Here is a 12,894-nt window from a genome sequence, read left to right as displayed (position 1 = left end):
TCTCCGAATCGAATTAGGAGACCAATTAAAAGGTCCGAATCAATTCAGAAAAGATGCAGAGAGCTTTGGAAATTTGGGCAGTCCCAAAATGTACATGTGCTGGTAAGAAGGGGGTGGAGAGGGGGGTGGAGAAGGGGGGAGGGGACCATGGGGGGCCCTTGCCTGTTCTCCTAGCCCCTCTAAGTGCCCCTGACCCCCACCTGCTCACCCAGGTCCCCCCATGGTTGTCCCGCCCTGCTGCTGCTCCTGGCTTTTTTAGAAAAAGTCCCCACTCACTAGATGCTGGCAGGCAGTGGGGCAATCCCTGCTGCCCCCCACTGCCCCACGCTGCATGGGGGGTTCTGCCACAAGCCCCCTGACCCCTGCCCACTCTCCCAACACCCCCCTATGCCTGCACTGTCCACCCCAGCTACCGGCTCTTTAAAAAAAAGAAAAAAAGCCCTGTGCTCACTGGATGCTGCAGCGGCCTTGAGACATCTGGGGGCTTGTGGCAGAGCCTCCCACACAGCGTGGGGAGCAATGAGGATCGCCGCCCCCCCTCATCTGGCAGCAGTTGGTGAGTGCTGGGCTTTTTTCCCAAAGAGCCGGAAACTGGGACTGGGCAGCGGATGGGGCCAATTCAGAGTTTTGGCCGAATCTCTCAATCAGATTCTGCCGAATCTATTTGGGACAGTGATTTGAATCACCTAATCGAATCACTGTCCCCCAAATTGGCCAAATCTGAATCCAAAGCTAATACTAGCCACTTCGCGTAGGCCTAGTAATAACCATTAAATGTTAAGGTGTAGCCAATCTACAGCTTACAGAGCCAATGTCCAAATATTTGCTTGAACAGTTGTGTTAAAATGACGAAACATTTGGGATCTATGAGCAGCTCTCCAACAAGTGTATGAATACTTACAAAGAAGAAATGATGACAACATAATTTAGCAAACTGAACTCTGTATTTTTTGTTGTTTGTTCACTTAGAGCTACATTTTGATTTCATTGAAGCCAATAGCAACACTCCTACTCAATGAACTAGAAATAGGATTTGACTTGTTAAAAAATGTATATATTCATTTTTCAATTAGCTGTAAAAACAAACAAACAAACCCCATAAATGTAAACACAAAAGCAAAGATTATGACTTCTACACATATAGCACAGGGAAAGAGATACAACAGAAAATGAAAACAGATGACTATTAGAAGCTGGCCATTTTTTACTTATGTGGCACCCAACAGCTGGCTCCTTCACACTCCATAATCTTCATACATGTAGAATTAAAACCCTGGAGAATTCAAGCCAGATAGAAAGGAAGTCAAAGATTTTTGCCATAGCCATTGAAAGGGGACAGATCCTTTATCCCTGAACTGTATGAGTTGACTTTGCCAACGCTCACTTCTAATTGTATAGGTAGTGAGGATATTTCAATCGTCAGGATATAATGATACAAAGAAGAGTACAGAGCAGACTGCAGCAGAGTCAATAGTAGGGCTGTGCGAAGCTTCGGTCCCTGATTCGATTTAGTGGAGTTTCGGCTGGATTGGTTGGCCGACTCTCCAAATCCATATCGAATCAGAGGATCCTTTAATCTCTCAGAATTGAATCGAAACCCTCTGAATTGATTTGGAGAGATTTGGGGATTTGGACATAGACACAGCTTTAAATGTTTTTTCTACATACCCCAAGGTATCAGTGCGGCTTGTGAATGCTGTGATGGTGGGGCTCGTGGACTGTCCCACAGGAGCGCAGGGGGTCTCCAGCATGCTCCCCGGTGGACCCAGAAGTGGCCCGGAATTACTTCTGCTCCACATCCGGATTCACTGCCAAGCATGTGTGGGTCCTCCCCACATTCCTGTGAGATGCCTCCATTCACCCCAGCATCACAGCGTTCATGGCCGCACTGGTAACTTGAGGTATGTAGAAAAAACTTTTAAAGCTGTGTCTATGTCCAAATCGCTGATTCTCTGAATCAGCATCGAATCTTCAGATTTGGATTCGGCCAAATTGAATCAGGGACAGTGATCCGAATCAACGAATCAAATCACTGTCTCCGATTTGGGCCGAATCCAAATCTGAATTGAACAGGGCCCACTTTGTACACCCTTAGTCAATAATTCTCTACTAGAATCAGAGAACAGAGAATGTGTGGCATGTATTAGACCAGAAAGAGAAGGCAGTACACACTTTGTGAAAGACAAGCAGGTGAAAGGAATAGATTGTGTGCATTCCATTAGCTGGAACAATAAGACAACTTCCCCGTGACAATAAATTCAATCACCCAGGGAATTCGTCTAGAGCAACAAGCAGATTTTGGGTTAACCTTTGGTAATTGGCCTAGTGACCTTTATAATCTTTTGCCCTCCTGTCTGCTACCAAGTCAACATTTTTGTTTTTCTTATTTGATTTGTCATCCATGGTTTTCTTTACTCAGATCTCAGCCGACAGTGGCATCTAAGCTTATTTGACATAAAGCTTCTCACCTACCTTGCGCAAACTGCTCTTGTTAGCATAGCATAGCATTTCTGCTATAACATGTGCACCACAATGTATATTACATTGGCCACAACATCTTCAAGTCTTTGGGGCTGCCTAAAGTATGAACAGTCACCTAAGTTTTGCTTAATGGCCCAGTGGGTCAAACCAAGTCAGTAGATGCCTCTTAGGTATCCCATATACAGATCTGGATTTTTGATTTGACACCCATGTCTACAGTGTATACTGTAACCTCATGAGGAATTTGAATTAGTAGAAAATATGCTAAAATAATACCATCACAAGCTATACAAGCTTGGCAACAGGAAAGAAAAGACCTAAGAGGACAAATAGGTTGAAAGTCCATCAAGCCATTCAAAAGATTTCAGTTGATGTCTATGACCCATGGATCAGACCCTAAAGCTTCTAAGAGCCTGAATTAGATTAAACCTTTAACATGAGTACACAAAAGTTAGGCAGGTAATACAAGTCCTCACTTCCACAATCCCTACACCTAGGACACGGGTTATGTGCAGAGTGTAGTCACATCTCAACAGATACTCTCCACTACGAGCAAGAGGATAGCAGAAAAAAGGGCTTACTCTTCTCGTCCAACAAATATTGGCAGAAGTTGGGAGATAAGATACACTCTATGCAGGAAGGCCGCAATTTACATTTTCCAAGAAAATTTAAGAGGAATAGTTCCTTCCTAAAACTCCTTTTGGGATGAAGCAACTATGGTTTTCCCCTAACTCTGAGCTGAGTTTGTCGTACCCTGGGAAAAGGCATTGCAAACTGACAGATCACTCATAGCATAGAATATACATTTTGGCCTGATCTAGTAAAATGTCAAGTACGCTCATCTACTGAAGTTAAAAGGAGCTGAAGTGCACACCAATTTACAGGAATTAGTCCACTTAGGCTTTAGAGAAAAACAGACTCTCTCTGTCTCTCTCTCACTTTTTAGTTGAAGTATTTCATAGAATCATAAAAAAATAAGAGTTGGAAGGGATCTCATGAGGTCACTACTAGTCCAACCCCCTGCTCAAAGCAGGACCAGGCCCAACTAGATCATCCTAGCCAGGGCTTTGTCTACCCAGGTCTTAAAAATCTCCAAGGATTGAGAGTCCACCACCTCTTTGGGTAACCTGTTCCAGTGCTTTACTACCCTCCTAGTGAGAAAGTTTTCCCTAATATCTAACTTAAACTTCCCTTACTGTAACTTGAGACCATTGCTCCTTGGTCTGCCATCTGCTACCACTGAGAACAGTTCAGGTCCATCTACTTTCGAACCCCACTTTAGGTAGTTAAAGGCTGCTATAAAATCCCCACTCAGTCCTCCCTTCTCCAGACTAAATAAGCCCAGTTCCCTCAGCCCCTCCTCAGAAGTCATGATCCCCAGCCCCCTAACTATTTTCAGTGACCTCCACTGGACTTTCTCCAGCTTGTCCACATCCTTCCTGTAGTGACGGCCCAAACTTTGACACAGTGCTCCAGCTGTGACCTCACCAGTTCTGAATAGGGGGAATTAATCACTTCCCTTGATCTGCTGGCAACGCTTCTATTAATGTAGCCCAGGATGCCATTAGCCTTCTTGGCAACAAGGGCACACTGAAGGCTCAAATTGAGCTTACTGTCCACTGCAACCCCTGGGTCTGTTTCTGCAGAGCTGCTGCCCAGCTAGTCAATCCCCAGCCTGTACTTTTACATGGGACTGCTCTGTCCAAAGTGCAGGGCTTTGCACTTCTCCTTATTAACCCTTATGAGATTTCTTTTAGTCTAATCCTTCTGTTTGTCTAGGTCACTCTGAATCCTAGCCCTACTCTCCATCTCCAGCATATCTAATATTCCCCCCAGCTTGGCGTCATCTGCAGACTTGCTGAGTGCACACTCTGTGCCATCTTCCAGATCATTGCTAAAGACTTCAAACAAAACCAGTCCCAGGACCAACCCCTTGGGCACTCTGCTTAATACCAGCTGCCAACTAAATACTGAGCTAGGACTATACTATGAGTCCTGTACTTATCATTGGAAATTCAAGTTTGTTTTTTTTAAAGTAAATTATGAAAGATTCAACCACATTCAAACTAAAAACGACCACTTAAATATTAAAATTGATTTCTGTGACTATAACTGGACATACTGAAGCAACTCATTATGATACTGAAATGTGATTTTATTTGAAGTAAAAAAAAATAGATTCTGGAGAAAGTATACTTAAAAAAAATCCCCCAAGGCTCCCAATATTTAGTTTCTGAATTGATTAAAGTTCTTGAAAGAGCAGGAGTTAAAGAAAGATTGGAAACACAGTTAAAATCTGTCATTTGTTATCTCTCAAAAAGATGGAAAGGCACATAGAAGGAATATGATAACAGCACAAAAGGGCTTTGCAGCTACCAATGAAACAAAGCTGCATATTTCTTTGCTAAAAGGCATAAGTGTTGCATTTTTAAATAAAACCAGATAGAAAATGAGTGACTTTCCCGTCCTCTCCCCAAATTGGCAGATTTTAAGAGGTTAGCCTTGGTTTTGCACTCTGGAGAAGCTTTTTTATTTGTGCTATTTGATCAAAAAAAGAGAAAGGCAGGAACTCATGTGGAAAGATGGCTACCACATATGAATAACTGAATTTCAGTACAGGCCATATTCATTGTAAGGGTGCTAGAAGCTTATGAATTTCTGACTTGATCCAACAGCTGATTTCCAACCGAAACTATTTGCAAAGTGGCAGAAGGATACCCCTGAAAGCTGCTTCAAATTAATGAGAACATACCTAAGTTGTAGCATTGGTATTCAGATTTGAACTGGTCCAAAATCTGGGGGACTCTTTGGATTCAGAATTATGATCCAGGACAGTATCTAAAAGAAATATATATATATATATAGATCAGTGAATAAGTTATTTCATCTGAAAAAACAGAAAGAGTGTTCATGGTCCAGTTAATACATTGACAAGGGAAAGGATATGTAAACCTGAGCTGAAATATCATTTCTCTTGCCTCAAATCTCTTATAACGAGTGTCTCCGAGGAGAGTGCTACTTCTACAATGATGTTTCCCCAGAGTAAGGTGTTGATAGATAGACCAAGGAAACTATAATAATGACAAGTGTTACATAGCAGGACTGTATTCGCTGTATGTGATTTTTTTTTTTAGACAAAAATCAAGAAATAATTAAGCTAGGTAGTGTGCTGGCTAATAATATTAATTTGCACCATAATAAAGGGAATGGGGATCTCCTGCCATAGGGATAGAAATTGGTTATCACAAAGACTAGATAGAGACTGATTAGCTATGTAAGTCTGAAGCCACATAGAAGATACGGCTGGGTAGATAACCAACTGGATCAGAGAAGCATGGGCTTTCATAAATAGCAACCTACTTGATCTTATGCTATGAAAGGACTGGCAGAAAGAAAGGACTTTGTATAGAAGAGACAGAAGGAGGGGATGCTGCTAAAAGAGGTGAAGAGTAGTTGCTTGGATCAACTGTGATGAATGAGGCAGTTCACCTTGAGGGAGAATGGGATTAACAGCTAGTCCAGGTAATGGAATAAAAATCCAGTCCCAGTTGAGACCATGATTAATACAATCCAATTTAACCACAATGAGATGAAAAACAATAGTAAATTTTGCAAAAAATTAGCTTTTATTTCCCCATATTTCAAACCCCCAGCACCGATGTTCTCCAGGGCTCAACTCTACTATCCCCACAGCTCCCACACCTTGAAGTCTTGTGTCAGAATTGAAGCATCTGGTCTTAAATGGTGGTTAGCTTCAGAGGGACAAAAATGAAATGCACTACATGGATTTCAGCTGACCCTAATAATTTATTTTTTTTGATAAATATTTCTTTTTTTTTAATGATTTTGAGAAGAGTGAAAAGAAAAATATTCCCTTAACCCTCATTGTTGATGTTTTTGATGAAGACAGAGGGTGCTACCAAAAGTGATACAAGGGGGCTGAAATAATACTAAGCATGTATTCATTTGTAATTGAGAGAAATCTTTCATTTATTCAGAGCCTTATTTAGAATCTCATTATCTACTTCTCACCTTTGATAATAGGGTCATGGGTTTCTGATTCCATTTTGAGCTTTAAGGCATCCTGCAAATTAACTATGTGCTTTCTTTAGACATTTATTAGAACTTTCTGCATAGTGCTATGCCACACCTTATTGTTTATAGGCTGAGCAATAAGACCTAAACCACAGTGAAGGTGACCTGTTTCCCTTTCATGGACTCAGCATGCCAGAAGTTTTCAAGGACCGTGTAATACTGATTTATGGAATCTCCCTCACAGAGGAACGATATACCATATAGATATTGTCAGTCTTGATGTGAACAACTTTCAAGTGAACACCACTTCAGCTATTCCAATCCATGTCCGCAAAAGTGCTTGACTAATATGTCTGAAGAGCTCACCTCTTGCTTTGCACAAAGGCATTAGGACCCAAGCCAAAGGACCCTAAAGTCATTAAGTCTCCCACGAACTTCAGAATCAGGCCCTGATCCCACAGCTCCGCAGGCATGAACTGCATACATGTGAAAAGTAGACTTAGGGTGGTAGATAGTACCATGGGCCAGTACTGCTCGTGTGCAGAAAGTTAAGCAGCTATGAAACTACTCAAAGATAGGATAATTGACTTGTAAATTAAAAGTGTAGGGAATGCTGCTTTGCTCTCAAATATTATGTTAACATTAGAGCTGGTCAGAACTTTAACTGATGGCAACACTTCTTTTCTGGAAAGCATTTCAAAGACTATTTCATAAAGTATTTTTCTTGCACCACAATCAGTCTTGCATCACAATCAGTCAGACAGTCATTTAATTAAAAAAAAAAGAAAATTTGTTGAACACTCTTCAACTAATTTCACTTAGCACTTCATTTCTTTCAGAGGTTTTCAATTGATGTTGCCTGTGTGTTAACTAGGGGAAGAAGTAGCAAATAGGATTAATTTGCCATGTGTGCAAAGCCAGGTGAAAAAAGAGGAGCAGCATAGAAAATGATATTACCATAGATTACACAGGAGATATTACTGAAAACTAGCTAAACAGTATCCATAATGCAAGCAAAAACTCAGCTGCAGATACTCTTTAAAATTTACATCCCAAATCTCTTCTCAGTTTGATCTGTGGGATTCAAAATTCGTAACCTGTAGGTTATGGCAGAAGGAGCAATCAAATACATCCTCTTCCCTATTTAAAACGTTTTGGCCTCTGTCTGTTGTGTCCTTCCTTCTCTCCGAAGAAGTGGCTGGTTAACACTCACATTGTCTGCCTCACTGATAAGTTTTACAGTCACCTATAGAGCATGGCTAATTACCTATAGAGCACCTTGTATCGTAGCTGCAGTTTTAATTAGGTTCAAAGGCTATTTCCCCACTACTGGCTCAAAATGTACAAGTCCCCATTTATGGACTGCAATTTCAATACTTCTTCTCTTAGATACACCTTTATGAAAGTATCATTTCACTCATTTTTATGAATGTAGATTGTTCATATGCAATGATCTGTGTCATCCTCATACCTTGGGCGCATCAAAGTTTAACCTGCTCCTTTCAGTTTCACATTAAAGGCATAAGGGAATATATTAAAAAAATGCCAACCAAAATCTACAAATCTTACTAATTCGTGAAATTCTGTCCACTTGATTTTTATTTTTTTTTTAAGCTGACGTTTTAAAAGGCTCCAAAAGAGCTTCAGTAATTAGTCAAAGTTTCATCTTCTAGTAAAAGGCTAATGAAGCTCCAAATACATTGAACAGAAGATCACTCATGGTCCTGAAGTACATAAAAAGAGATCTTTATGATAGTAGGCAGCCTTTTACTGACGATTGGATGCTGAAGTGATAAATTCACGCTGTTTTAAGTAAATAATCATGGGAGATGCTGGCCTAGGTATGTGAAGGATTCCCTACCACTTGGAGTCTTTAAGCAGAGACAGGAATGACTTTCCAAATAGGTACACTATATATCAAACAGAAGTTATGGGCTTGGTGCAAAAATTACTGGGCAATGTTCTTTCAACTGGCTGCAACAGAAAGATTAGATATATATAATGGCTTCTTTTGGTCTTAGCATTTTTCAATCTACTAGTGATAACCTTAGCTATAAATAAGAGAAACACAATTCCATAGGCATGAAGTCAAGCATTTATTTGTATGTCTTATTAAAAACTACTAGCACTTGCACCAAACTTGCACTAGCGGTATTTTGAAATCTCCATATTTTGGGTTGTTGCTGTAAAATAATGTAGTCCATTTTAGTAAGAGAGATAAATGTAGGGAGAATTGAGAGTATACAATTCTTAAGCACATCTCTATAATTAAATCTACACAAGGGTTCCAGTAAAAGATTGGGATTTTATAACCTTTATCTCTTTTCATTTTTAAGTTTTCAGCTCACCTCTGAAAGGAAACTGGTCAGCTCTGCTGAATCAAACCAGCTGGTGCTGAATGGTATTTTGCATGACTGATTTCTAGCAGCATAAACTTGTCAAAGAAAGGGGTATCTGTTATACATTCACTGCTGATTTTGCTACTGATAAAGACGGTCACGGGTCTCTCAAAGAACACACCACTGAAAGTTTTGTGATGCCTCAGAAGTATTTTGTTTTACTGATTTCTTCTTTTACTCTATTATTTCAAGACCAGACAGGCAGGGAAATGTCACTGAGGTAGAGCTGAGGAGTGAATTAATATTCATGCTGCAGAAGAAGAAGGATGATTTTGTGATTAAGACTCAGAACTGGGACTCAGGGGACTTGGGTGATCTTGGGCAAGGCACTTAAACTTCATGTGCTTTTCAAGTTTTATCTATTTAGATTGCATGTTTTTGGACAGGGGTTGCCTTTCACAACACTGCACTACAAGCCCACCCCAGGGGACCCTGACCATAGTTCTTTGAAATGCAAAAGTGCCAAGAAATTGTGGGTACCTCGCATGAACCTTGCTAAAGCAACCTGATTTCCATAGGGCAGGAGCTCAGTGCCCTCTAAGGGGCTCAGACTCTGTCATGGTGTTCAAGCGTTTTGTACCAGAAAAGAAGGCATTCCTATCATTAGGCCAGCTGACCCCAGTGGTCTTTCCTGCCCAGGGCAGGGGGTCAGACTCAATGATCTACTGAGGTCCTTTCCAACCCTAAAAAAGCTATGACATCTATTAGTTGGATTTTAAATTTGGGCTAACAATATCAACAATGACCCTCACTCCAATAGCAATGGATAATTCTAGGATCAGCACAGTCCTTGAGGACTCCTAGTATATTGGTCCCATGAAAGGGAAACAGGACACCTCCACTCTAGGTCTTATTGCTCAGCCTATAAAGAAGGAAGAGTGAACAGATACGTTTCCTGCTGTGAGGTACACCCAACACAGCTGAGCATGTTCAGTAGTCCTTGTTCACCTTCCTAAAATGTATGCAGTATCTTCCATCATTTCGCTGGGCATCTTCAGATTATGTTTTGAGGAGACACATGCACACACATACAATACTCAGCTCCTAACAGGATTGAGAGACTGTGCACATTGCAGATTGCAGCATCTTAATTTGTGCCTTCAGTGCTCAGGTTTCCAGGATAGTGTCTCATCTAAGTACTTGCCCTGCCCAAGACTGCTTTATTTCAAAGACCAGACAAGATCAGGTGCATTCAGCTCAGTACAACTATTTTGTTAAGCAGGCTAACAAGCAGTTCAAGGTGTGCATCAGCCTCATAATTCATCCAGGTCATGCACCAACAGTCTATTAATGAGTGCTTTGTGACCATTATTAATACAGTAACTTGCCACTCAACGATACCATTTAGGACAAGATTATTAAAGGGCATCAACCTAGGATATGCTAGGTGCATATGCTTGTACCTGTAACTTGCAGTTTGCAGAAATCCTACCATTTGGCCAGTTAAAATGTAATTTGCATTGCCAGTTAAATATTTGCATGTTGTCTGTTATAGCAGGCACCTGAAATGAGCACCAGACACAAAAAATGGCATCTACATCACAAAAAGATCACTTGGCTCATACACGTGGGCTGAATACTCCATAGCAGTGTATTGCCCCACAAATTCTGCTTCTGTAATCGGATCCACACAAGTGGATATTCGTGCCCATGCAGAACCCAACTGCCTTTACTAGACCCCAAATAGATTAAAACTTTGGCTGTGTGGATTAGCTATCAGGTTGGTGGGTTTAGTAGACAGAGAATAGTACAGCCTATGAATTAAGTACTGAAGTCTAAACAGTCTCATTTCCATCCAGGTCTTGCAATCATGGAAATGACCAGAGCTTCTGTAAACTGTAGATATATTTGAAGCAGCATCTAGAAAAAAGAGCGTTATATAGGGAAAAAATTAAAGAAAAAAATATTTTATAAAAATTTATTAAAAAGAGTTTCTCAATTGGTTGATCAAGGCGCAAACCATGAGGAACATCAAGATATAATTACACACTTATAGAGAAGTCTACCATGAAAAGAAAAGCATTTTTTCCCCACAGAAGGAAAATGACAAGCTCAAATTATGAAGTATACTGTGCACAATCGAGTGTGAGGAAACATCAGCTCACGAATCATTAGCACCCTCAGAGTCGTGGACAGAGCATTATCAGCTCCGTGAGTCTGAATAAAACAATTGTCAGCTGCCACCCGCTCTTCACGAGGCAATTAAAAATTTTGCATTGTGCAAAGTGAAAAAAGTGAGGTCAGACCCAGCTAGCTTTTGCTTTGAGAAATAGTACGTGGGGCCAAGGTTCACTTTTAAAGTTCAACAGTGCTCCGTCTCCTCTGGGGAGCATTCAAAAAGTTATGTAAAACTTGCCAGGACTCGTGGTAGAGGTGATATCTTTTATTAGACCAAGTAGATTTTTGCAAAAAGACTTTTTGCTGCAAAATGTAGAACTTTGCAAATTGCAAAACTTGATTTTTTACATTTTTTGCAAACAATGTAAAAAATGTAAAACTTGTGCATTTTTCTATTTGGGAAAGAGAGAGAGAGAATGGCTAAAACATGGCAGAACTGGGTGTCTGGACCTCTAGATCTTTTTGTCCATTGATTAATTGCAGAGCCTTGGGTGCAAGAGAGAGCTGTGGCTAATTCTGCTGTGGTTGCCATTGCAAAGGAAAAAAAGGGATGCGGCCAAGGTGACTTCTATTCTGAGAGTTTTGTCAGCCTGGGAAGCAGGAAGGAGGGGAGCAGAGACAGATGAAACAAAGTTAGAGTGCTTTGAGGCAAACTTCTTTTTCGGACAGCATATATTGAAGGTGCCAATATACATGCCGGTCAGCTGGAGGGATGGGCACATCCTCGAGGTGGTAAACCACTCTGCTTTGTGCACATGACATACGGCTAAGTGCATTTACAGCCCTTCTTCCTCCGTATTTTATTGGAGAGGTCTTGCCCTGCAGCTTTCATGCTGGGCAAAAAGAGTTGTGGGGCCCTCACACACCAGAGCATCGCACCAAGTTGGATATAGCCCTTCACCTCTCTGTGCTCAAGTTTACCCATCTGTGAAATTAGTATAATAGTGTTTATCTGCCTCCCAGGTATAGGGTGAGACTCCCTGTTTCGCAAGTGATGCTTCTGGCATGGTTTGGAACGCTCTATGTTTCTAAAACACTTTGTTGGCCTTGGACAAAAAAGCATGTGCTCATTCTAGGGACTAAAACAGATGGATTTTTTTTTGTATAGCTATAGCAAAGAAGGACAACCTGGGGTTAAAGTAGTATACTGCAGTCAGACTAGAAAAGTTTCATCGCAGTGTCGGAAGAAGTCATGGTCTTGATTACAGCTATATCCTTGCATGTACTGGAAACCTGGCCTTTCACTTGGGAGTTCACAGGGCTTTGCATTCTTGTTTTCATCTTGTGCAGAAAGTGAATGCTTTGAAGATATTTATCAAACAGGATCGTTAAGCCAAATGCTAAATAAACTAAGGAAAAGAAACCTTTATACTTGGTTGCAGCAACAAGTACATCTGTTGCTGTTGTAGAAAGCAAACCATGGTTCACTGGAGGGGAGCTATATATAAAAGCCACCCTCCCCCAGAACATATTTTGACCTAAAAAGCAAGACAAACATCTTGTCGCTTAGCAAATTGCTTCATGTACCTATAAGCCCTGTCTTCCCAAGGGCTTTCTTAATTAGGTACTGCTAAAAGAAGGAGCCCTTTTGACAGGATAGGATTGCTACTCAGATGATTCTTATAATAGGCAAGTCATCTGCTGAAGTGGATCTGGTCAGCACCCCTCGATAATGCCAAAGAGTCGGGAAGAGAGAAAAGTACTAACGGACCTGAAAGTCATCGGAACCAGTTCCACATTACAGAGAGAGACAGCGTCCCACACACATACAGAAAAGACAAGAGAGTGGGCTAGACAGACAGACGACATACACTCATTAAACCACGGAGGAAGAGGAGGGCCTCATAACTCATCTCTTCCC

At 41.0% G+C, this 12,894-nt stretch overlaps 1 long non-coding RNA gene across 1 annotated transcript in view; it reads right to left on the bottom strand.

Annotated features, from left to right (window-relative positions):
• Positions 1-819: 819 nt before the first annotated feature.
• The window catches only part of LOC132249805 (uncharacterized), a 126,211-nt gene continuing 114,136 nt past the window's right edge, over positions 820-12,894 (bottom strand). Inside the window, exons 3-4 of the long non-coding RNA XR_009461304.1 lie at positions 5,234-5,319; positions 820-1,273 (exon numbers count right to left, since the gene is read on the bottom strand). This is a non-coding gene — a long non-coding RNA (uncharacterized LOC132249805). The remainder of the gene's footprint in view (positions 1,274-5,233; positions 5,320-12,894) is intronic.

This window comes from Alligator mississippiensis, chromosome 4, assembly GCF_030867095.1.
Source record: "Alligator mississippiensis isolate rAllMis1 chromosome 4, rAllMis1, whole genome shotgun sequence".
Taxonomy (NCBI): Eukaryota; Metazoa; Chordata; order Crocodylia; family Alligatoridae; genus Alligator; species Alligator mississippiensis.
This window is presented reverse-complemented; position numbering and strand designations above follow the sequence as displayed.